The sequence below is a fragment of the Charadrius vociferus genome, unplaced genomic scaffold, assembly GCF_000708025.1.
Source record: "Charadrius vociferus isolate BGI_N301 unplaced genomic scaffold, ASM70802v2 scaffold738, whole genome shotgun sequence".
Lineage (NCBI taxonomy): Eukaryota > Metazoa > Chordata > Aves > Charadriiformes > Charadriidae > Charadrius > Charadrius vociferus.
Window position 1 is genome coordinate 1,203,804 of NW_009649467.1, and position 7,387 is coordinate 1,211,190.

Here is a 7,387-nt window from a genome sequence, read left to right on the forward strand (position 1 = left end):
GCGGGCGCGGCGCATTCGAACCAGCCGCCGCCCCGCTCGGCCAATGGCGCCGCGCGGAGATGATTCAAAACGGCCAATCAGCGCTCGCCTCTCCGGCGGCGCCAAAGCCAGGCCGAAAGGCGGCTTTCGCTTCCGCGGTAGAAACGGCGCGGCCGGGCGCGGCAAGCTGGAGGGTGGCTCCGCGCGTCCGCTTGGTTCGCGGCCGGGCTAGGGGCGCGGGCGGGCGACACGAGGGTGCTGGCGCAATGGAGTTGCGCTGGGACGGCGCTAATGGGCAAACTGGTCGCTGCTCAAACGGCACATTAGGCTGTTCGCATGGTATGGGGAACATAATCGTATTTGGATCAAGCTAGGCTCGTGGCTGCAGCTGCTCCTTTTAATCAAGCGAGTCTCAGATTTAGATATCGCAGCCGGCCAGGGCATAAATTGGTGATTTGCGGCTGGAAGGGAGCTGATCTGTGAAGTACTGCGCGGACTTTTGATGCCGGTTTTAAAGCGTACGCATTTGTAAAAGGTCATCGGGTAACTTAATTCCCCAGAAGCCGGGAGATGTGTCTGTAAGCAAATTAAAGTTCTGTATCACTGCTCCCAGATTAAGAACAATTACTTGCCGATGCCAGCACAGCTTCTGAGAGAAGGGTCGGGGACACAACTAGAGAGGCACCTGCAGGCTTTGGTCAGGGAATGCTCTGGCAGTTGGAACCTCGCTCCATTGGTACCCAGGGAAGCAGTCACACAATAGGTTTATATTTAAAAAAAAAAGCCTGGGAAAATACTATTCCAAGCATTGCAAAATTGTCTTACTTAGAAACTTCAGTGCTAAACAGATCTGCAAAGCAGATGTGTTTCTAGTTTTATAGGTCTTTCCCCTACAGGATAGTTTCAGTGTGGGCTCCGCACTGCTCCTGACCCGCTCTGGAGCCCATTTCTCACCCGCACCAACAGTCCTGGGCCAACACGGTCCTGTGGAGACCTGCAGTCCCCGCGCGAGCGAGAGACAAGCACCGCTCCACATCGCTGAACTAACTGCATTTTTTAATGACGTCGTTGCACTGCTTTGCAACACCCTTGAAGGACGGCATTGCTGCTCCCCTTCGATGTAAGCAGGCCAGGCTGCTGCATACAGAAGTGCACAGCTTCTCCCCCAAAGGCATTTCTTTGGAAGGGTTATTCCAGCAGGCAGGGCTCCCTAATTCTCTTCCCCAGCCCATGGCACAGGCGAGAGGCAGCTCGTCCAGCTCCTCCAGCCTGGGAAAATACTATTCCAAGCATTGCAAAATTGTCTTACTTAGAAACTTCAGTGCTAAACAGATCTGCAAAGCAGATGTGTTTCTAGTTTTATAGGTCTTTCCCCTACAGGATAGTTTCAGTGTGGGCTCCGCACTGCTCCTGACCCGCTCTGGAGCCCATTTCTCACCCGCACCAACAGTCCTGGGCCAACACGGTCCTGTGGAGACCTGCAGTCCCCGCGCGAGCGAGAGACAAGCACCACTCCACATCGCTGAACTAACTGCATTTTTTAATGACGTCGTTGCACTGCTTTGCAACACCCTTGAAGGACGGCATTGCTGCTCCCCTTCGATGTAAGCAGGCCAGGCTGCTGCATACAGAAGTGCACAGCTTCTCCCCCAAAGGCATTTCTTTGGAAGGGTTATTCCAGCAGGCAGGGCTCCCTAATTCTCTTCCCCAGCCCATGGCACAGGCGAGAGGCAGCTCGTCCAGCTCCTCCCCCCCAGCACATATATGTTTCAGGGGTAAAAATCCTCCACTTTCCCCTCCCTCCTGGGGAATTTTCACAGCATATGGCACGCATGCTCACAGGTTTCTGTTTACCTTGAATCGTCTATTCCCGGCACTTGCTGGAAGTTTACCTGCCTGGAACAAGGCTTTCGCATCTCTGGGAAACCCCAGATGGAAATACGGCCTCATGTCTTGTGCAGTTCGTAGGAAAAGAGTCCAACACGCTCTGCCCCGCACAGAGTAACTCTTCCCTGTGTGCGTAACGAGGCCAACACAGCCAGGACAGCCCAGGCACAGTGATGCCTGCGGAGCGACTGGCAGCGTGTGGGCAAAGCGTTGTGCAACACGGCCCTCGGCCTGATTCTGTATGGGCAGCACTGTTGGGCTGTGCACGCTCGACAGCTTTTGGGGGGGATTGCACTCTATGGCCAGCATAGGACCGGAGCTACTGCTGCTGGCTCCGCCGGATTAATCCTTCTCCAGGGACCTTAGGAAGGTGGACAAAGTCCACCTTTTCCTTCAGATAAAAAGAAAACATGTCTGGGAAATCCCAGACATATGGTAACCTTAGTTAACTTGGAGGGGGGGATGGGATGTTAGCAGTATCGTGAACATTCAGTACTATAAATTAATATGTTTTATTAAAACATATATAGATTATATTTATATATAAATTATACTGTGTCTGAAAGTACTGAATACACCAATCTGAACTTTCTTGAAAGTGCCATTTTCTTTTTTTTATGTTTTTAACCAGCTTTTGTTTAAATATACACAAATATTTCTTAGTTGTGCTCATACAGTCATTTCTTTTGGACACTAACCGTTTACTGTCAGAGTGCTCACTGAATTTTCAAATGCTTTGAGAATACGTCTTTTTCCGTATATCCCATTGCCTCCTGAGTTTTGAGTGGTGAAGACCAGGAGGCACCAGAAGGAAAGCTGGTTGAAGGAGGACAGCTCTCCCTTACACAGGAGCGCAATAGCTTTACTTCTGTTTCCCATGCAAGGAGACTGCTCCAATGCTGTGATTTGTGCGAGGCGGTTGTCTCCTCCACTGGTGCCTGAGATGACAAGTTCAGCCTTTTCCAATACCTTTAGAAAAAAACTGGGAGGCGGATGGCTTTGAGATCCGTCCGATTGCTGTCGCGCTCATTGCCCCTGCCTTTGCATCTGCTCTTGTGACTGCCTCAGTGCACAAATTGTGCTGGCTTAATCACAGGTAAGCAGCTCAGGGAAATTATTTTATTGCGGTCTCCGTGTTGGGTGGACTAGCAGCTGCCTACCAACACCTTATAGCAATGGGGAATGCTGTTGTGTGCAGTGGTTTTCTCCAAGGACAGCGGAGGGTACTTTGCCTTTAGTGTGTACTGAGAGTGCTCAGTGGCCACCACAGTGGATATTGACCGAAAGCAGCTCACATCAATTACAGCTTGTCCCTGTCACTGCACGGCACAGTTGTACATGGCGTAACTGAGTACACCGACAGAGGTGCTGCGTGCTGCGTGCCCACGCTCTCTGCACTCGCTCTCTCTGCCCCTCTCTGTGCAACCGTAAGCTCCAGCTAGCTTGCTTATAAGGCAGAGCGCATGTAAATATAGACCTGCCATGGCATTAATTTGCCAAATATCAGTCTGACAGTTCTGCTTACCCAGTGTTTCCCTCCCTCTCGCTGTTGTCTGCATACCCTTAGGATATAAATCACGTCTCCTTTCTGGCTGGATAGTGCTTATCTCGGGTTGATCGTTGCTTTAGACATGGCAGTAGCTACTGATACTGCTCGAGAAGAGTGATACAACTATCGTTGTACTGACTTTTGTGTTTGAGGAGATTCGCTTGTAGGAACAGTAGCGGTGAGCCTGCTGACGGACAAAGAGGTGCAGGTGTGGGGATCCCCAGGGCTGCTGCTCCCCTTTAGACAACAGCATGGATCCAAGTGCAAAACCAAGGGAAAACTCAAAGGCAAACAGCAAAGGAATCTGCATCTACCTTGACAAAACAATGTTAACTACCATTTTACTTATACAAATGGGCAAAGGCCACATATATTAAAACCTCTTTGGCATCCAAAACTTCCACTTGCTTGAACTGCAGTGCTGTTTGTACAAGGCATATAGGATCAGACCTGCGGTGCCACACTCGGATTATAGTATTACAGTTGTATTCGTGACTAAGAACCCAATGTAATACTCTGAACAACTCCTTCTATGCTGAGTAGAGGGCAGCTGCAAGAGTCAATATCGTCTTGTCTTTCGTATATTAATCATATTCTCCTCAGCAATAGTACCACTGTAAGGAAGAGAGAAAGTACGTTCTGTCTTTTACATAATGATGTGATTAAAAAAGGTCAACTGGTTTGTGAATACCAATGAGGGTATCTACAACAGATTGTGTTCACTGTACTCAGAGGCAGATAAATGCAAACATTGATTGGCTTCTTTTAACATTTATTAAAAACAATAGATTATTTTGTTAGTATGACAATGCAAAAGTACAGTAGGGGAGATTTAGTAGCATTTAGGAAAGCAAGATAATATTAGAGGGATGATACCTCTTTAATGCATGTCTCAGGTGATGCATTTAACCTGTTAAATGGCTTTTGTTATACAGGGCAGTTCCTGCTATCAAGAAACATGGAGAACTCCTCTGCTGCTCTTATCCTGTATTAGCATTTTGACAGGATGTCAGAAAGCAAAAAGCACCTGAGAACTGTTTGAAAATAAAGCAAAAGGATGGAAGCTGCTAAGAAAGAAAGAGAGAAATTGCAACTGTCTCCTGAAAGTGAATACAAGTATTTAAAATGCATTTAAAGTACTTTAATTTAAGTTCAAATTATTTTTAACTATCTTTTTTTGTAGCATAGTATGTAGTGTGTGCTCAACCACCTTACCTAAAACCCCGAAACAATGATATGATTACAATAATGAAAATATCATAAAACATCCCTTAATTTCAAATAATGAAATTGTAGATAGAAGGAAACGTCAGTCTGGTGGTTATTCATGGGCTTGTATCTCCCTGGAGGAAACCTGGGCTGAATTTGAAATCAGGAGAAGTTTTACCATGAACTTGGCAGCACATGGAGTGGGGAGCTTGTGGAGGGAGCAGAGGGATGCGCAGGGTCCTTGGTGAGTGCATTGGGGTTGGCTTCCAAAGGCTGAAACATGTGTGATCCCTGGATATAAAGTCTGAAACCTTCCCTCAGCCCTGGCTTTGCCAAACTCCTGTCCCACAGAAGGGAATGCTTCACTGTCACCGGAGCTCTTCCTTTATCATTGGACTCAGAGCTGGTTACATACAAACCTCTAGAGAAATACCTACAAACACACAACCTGGATTTTATTTTAATAATTGTAATTAAATGAGAAAGGTGAACCAAAGGTATGTACCAAGCCAGGGAAAGTAAAAAAAAAAAAAAAAGAAAAAAAAGTGCCTTTTGTTTCTCTAGAGCATCTGGGCAAAAATCCAGGCTCCACTGAAGCCATTGGCAAAACTCCCATTAACTTCACTTGGGCAAAACTTTCACTCCTGAGCCCTGTAAAACCAACCTTAGGAAAAGGTGGCTGCTTCTTGATTTTAGTTTTTGCATTTCACATGGCTTAGAAGCTGAGAAGAAAAATGGCAAAGCCCAATAACTGCTTTCTAATTGCTGTTTGGATGGGTGAGGGCAGGAGAGATGCGTTTAGGGTAACACCTGGAGTTCAGCCCCTAGTGCTGAGGCAGGCGAGCAGTCCCCAGTGGCTGGAGGAGACGGGTTTTGAGGTGGATGTGGAGGGCTGGTTACCAGAGCCGCCAGCCAAACAAGGCCATCCAAAGCCCCATTCCCTTAGGCTTTGTCCAAATTTAAGGTCCATAATGTAACTCTATCAGCAACCTTCCTCAGGTGGAGACAATGATGCTAGCTAAGAATCCCTTTGCTAGTATAGCTGTTTCATTTGAACAAATAATACTCTTTTTTTTTTTTTTTCCAATTACCTCAGGTTTTCTCTGCGCTTTTTATGTTTACCCTTTTTCATCTTACGACAACCACCTGATACTGTGCTCTATCAGACAAAACACACTGCAATAGTGCATTTAAATTCCAAACCTCTTCTCTGGGAAGCCTGACCTGAAACCTTCCCTGAAGTAAGGTAAGTTAACTTTTCCTTCCCTCCGGGTATCATTCCAGCTGCCAAAAAAGAAGGTATACTCTTCCAGGTGGGAGTGTAGATGAGATGAGTGAGGTATGTAAGCCCGTGGAAATGGATTCTGGATTTACACGTACACATCGCACTTGAATTTGTTTAAAAATTCCTCCTCCTCTCAGTTGTGTGAGTAAAATTACAAACCACTTTTCACTTCAAGTAAAAACTATATATTTTTTTTCTTTAATGTGTTATTTGCTTTTACAATCTGCAAATTCCCTTTAAGTCTTTGTAATTTTCCTTCCCAAAGAGCGGTGGAAGGTGGTATGCAGTGATGACGTTGTAGGTGAGTCATATAAAAATAGCATGTGGCCTGGCCACAGAGCTGCTAATTGCCACTGCCAGCGATAGTACCGCTCATGGGTAAACGTGACCAGCCTCGCTTCCCGCTTTCTTTTAGCTAGCATGGAGGTCATGATCCCTTTTTTCCCCATCTTCTCTGGTTCCCAGTTCTCTGAGTGGGCTGAGGAAATGAGTCACATCCAAAATAAGAGAGATAAAGGCATTCTGAGGAATTAACTTCTCTATATGAGACACAGCCAAGGTCTTTGGTTAAATATTTTTATTTGGCTCTATATACAAAGAAAAAAAAGTATACACTTTATGGGGAGAGCGACAAGCAACTAGTTACACAGTATCACAAAGATGTATAAACACCTATAGTCAGTTTACACAGCTGGGTATTCACTTCATAAATTGCACCTACAGTGCTAAGGCCCATAGTAGTAAAAAGTAACTGGATTAAGCTGTTATCAGCAATATTTCTAGGTAAATTAGTGCTTAATAGAATTTGTTGTGTTTAATTGTCTCTAATTGGTAAATCAAATTCTAATGAAAAGAGGTTGGTGCACCAGAACAGGCTTTTGAGAGTGGCGGAAAAGTAAGGGGATGGGATAATGTCATTTCAGTCAAAATGAAAATAATCTTAATTGCTTTTACAGTAATTTCACGACTTCAAGCCCTGTGATAAAACCCACTTTAATAAGATCAATGAAATTATTTTTTATCAGACATTTTAAGAGTGTAAATACTAAGAAAAAGTACAAGCAGAACTACTGGTTTAATCAATGCAGTAGCTCATGTGTGAGGTTTGCACAGCCTTGGAGTGGGGGGAAAACCCCCCAGACTGACTCACCCCGGCTCAAGCATCAGGTAATCAAGTAAGCATCAGGTAATCATCACGCTCCATACCGGCAGCTCCCGGCCGCACTCGGTGCGTGAGGCATCCTCCTGTTGCTTTTCACACCTGAGCCGCTTTGAATTTGCATTACAGTAAATACACTACACCTGCAACGTACCCTCCTTACGGAAAACCAGCGGCTGCCCTTTAACTGCGGTAAGCGACTCATTAGCGCCAAGCTAGATGGTTTAACTGGCTCGGTAATTTTGTGTAACAGGCTTCACCTGGGCTCCCCAAGCCTCCATCCTCCAGGGAGACCTGCAGGAAGAAAGGAGCAGCGACC